Source organism: Rousettus aegyptiacus, unplaced genomic scaffold (assembly GCF_014176215.1).
Source record: "Rousettus aegyptiacus isolate mRouAeg1 unplaced genomic scaffold, mRouAeg1.p scaffold_m13_p_8, whole genome shotgun sequence".
Taxonomy (NCBI): domain Eukaryota; kingdom Metazoa; phylum Chordata; class Mammalia; order Chiroptera; family Pteropodidae; genus Rousettus; species Rousettus aegyptiacus.
The window spans coordinates 106260399-106263541 of NW_023416311.1; the positions used below are offsets into that span (position 1 = coordinate 106260399).

The following is a 3143-nucleotide window of genomic DNA, read 5'->3' on the forward strand; positions in this document are numbered from 1 at the left end:
CGTAAGTAAAATTGCAAACCTATAAACCTCTGATTTCTGTTCAAAGATTTCTATAGCATTGCCTGAGACATACTAACCCCCAGGGAATTTTCTTCTACCTCGAAATATCACAGAACATACAGTTTTCATATGCCACACAAATTAACATTTAACATATAGGATTCTGTACAGACCCTACGTGAGCATTCACCTTTCACCTGTAACTGCTTCTTGGCAGGCATATAGTATGTGTGTGTGTGTGTGTGTGTGTTTGTGTGTGTGTGTGTGTGTGTTGTATGTGTGTGTGCGTGCTCACACAATTGTGTGTTTGTTTCATATTTAATCACCTAAAGCATGTAGAAAATTACTGATTAGTTGATGGATTTAATAAATTCTAATAGACACATTACTTTAGTGTGAAAACTATGGCATTGATTCTAATTCTATAATCACATGTCCTGTAAAGGCCATATGTATATTTTGGAAATTATCTTAAATTTGTAATATGACTTATAGGCTAGAGCTGAATTGTGCATGCATTATTATATATTATGAACCAGTTTATAGACCTGAGAGATAGTCAAAGGGCATTTTAAACCCATTTGATAAACAGGTGAACATCCTCTTTAAAGAGGCACATGGCTTCCCAAAACTTATACATTCAGTAAGTAGTGGAGACCAGAGTTGAACCAAGGTCATCAGGCCCTTGTTTATTTTTCTCTAACTTCGTTATAAGCAAAAACGACCAAAATATTGCAAAGTAAAATTAAGGTTATAAATGTTAAAAGTAATATTATAGTTCCTCAAAAAGCATAAAGCACACTTCTGTTAATTGAATTGGAGTCATGCCCCGATAAATACATGCTCTTAGAGCTGTATTTGCCCAGTAGTAATAAATACTTGTTTTAAAAGGTTAGATTTCTAAAATATCAGCACAACACAAAATGATAGCTTTCGGAAGAACAAAATACCTGACGGCAGGAACTGCATGAACTGCTCTTTGGAGAGGTGAAAGATTCATTCCACTACCTGCGCCACAAGTGACTGGAATTCCAGTGTGGTCATTTTCAAAACTTAATATTAAATAGTAAAAATTTTAAATTATTTTTGGAGAGAAAAATCAAAAAGGATGCAAGGCTGAGGAGTGGATGAGAATTCAAAAGGAGATCCTGGCTCTTCTGCAAAACGAGAAGATGCATCTCCACCAAATCAGGCATGGTATTGATGATAAGGTGTAAATTCTCGCTTCTCTCATTACTCATCCATGCACTTCCCTCTTCCCAATACCTGTCGCAAACTCCGAATCCATGTCTGGATTCTTCTGGCCTCTCAAAACTCTACTTAGAGACTTCCTTGGCTTCGTCAAGTGACTAAATAGAGAGGAAATGTCAAATATGTTCAATATTACCAAAAAGCTATACGGTAGGCAAACCTGCTGCCAAGAGACCTTATAACGATTTCCAAAACGAACAGAAGTTTTTGCCTTTTCCATGCACTTATTCGCCTTCGTTAGTCTCATTATTGGAAGATTTCCAACCTGGAATCACAGCCTACGCACGGCGCTCATTAATAGGTCCCTGGCTTCCCTGTCAGAATTGCGAACTGGGATCATAAGCCTTTAGCTTTACAGAAATGTGTGCTTTGAAGCCACTCAAATGTTCGCATCATCAGTGCCACGTTTAAGACTCGACGTGTTTTATGTGTGCTATATTTCCTTTAACAACAGCGTATGTCATGCAGAGCAACTCAGACGTACAACCCAAGGCAATAAACTAAATGTGATACATACGTAAGAGCATATCGCACATGACCTCTAGTTTTAATGTTTAGATGTAAGCTATATGGCATTATGTGACATGCACTTAGAGTTAGAAGGAATCCAGAAAAGAACTAAGGCCACATAAAGATAAGATGATTTTCAAGTTAGGAAACCGAAATACGATTTGTGATTTTAGAAGAAATAACAACTCTTTTCTGTCTTTTGTTTTGTTTTGTTTTGTTTTGAACTATAGTGAAAATGCTGGCACCATAGTTCAGGAGATTTGGCCAGTTCATGGGACTTGATTCATTTGACCAAAATTGTGAGAGCGCTTCTTTGAAAGTATTACTTGCTACTTTTCATATTACATGTATGTGCATGCCTCAATAATAGTCCACGTCTTGAAAACTCATGATTTTATTATCTAGTTTTATTCTTGGAAAGATTTCGAATAAATATTCTTTTTTAATTTTATATATTTATTTTTTAATTTTTTATGCCTACAGCACTTGGTCTTCCTAGGTGGTCTCCCATCCAAGCACTAACCAGGCCCAACCCTGCTTAGATTCTGAGATCAGATGGGATTGGTCTTGTTCAGGGTAGCATGGTCGTAGACAAATAAATATTCTTATATGCTCATATTTTAAAAATCTAACACAAAAACATGAGATCTAGGAACTTACTGATTTTTTTTAATGTAAGTGAGTACTGTATATTCATCTGGATGTTGTATAATTTGTAAACAATATTTTTAAACAGTAGTACACTTCCGATGAGTTCAAATGACAAGAAATTCTGCCATCCAATTCACCAAAACATAATAATACATACTAAGTCAGTGAGTCATTTCTTCCTCTCCTGAGAGATAAATTATATGGCGTTATTTTACATGAAAAATAAATTTCTAACTGGTGACCTATGATCAAATGCTCATCATTAATTTGTTTTCTACAACTTGTTTTGCACAAACCAATACTAGTCATTGAAGCTGAGATTCTCAGGGTCTGAATACACAGTAGAAAACTTCGCTGGGTCTGTTTAAGGATATCCCTGTCAGCCTTTTCTTTAATTATTTCCCTCAACTACATAATACCAACTCTATTGTCTCTATGACTATTATAATGTATTGTGTCAAAGAATACTTAGCAATTTGCAAAAAGATTAAAATGCTACTTTCAGTGCCTACGTTCACACATGCAACCAAACTGATCACCTTCCCGCCTACATAAAAATACGTCACAAAAAGCCAAGAACATAATAGATGTAAAAACATCAAACCAGAACACTTGGTGAGGAATAAATAAGATTTTGCTGTATGTTTCTAATAAACAGTAAATTATAGTTACTTTTATTATCCTGACCAATTTGAACAATCAAAATTTGAAGTCAAACTGGTCATTTCTAA

The 3143-nt window shown here is 35.3% G+C and overlaps 1 pseudogene; it reads right to left on the reverse strand.

Annotated features, from left to right (window-relative positions):
- Positions 1 to 2235: 2235 nt before the first annotated feature.
- LOC118607452 lies at positions 2236 to 2354 on the reverse strand (annotated as a pseudogene).
- Positions 2355 to 3143: the final 789 nt, after the last annotated feature.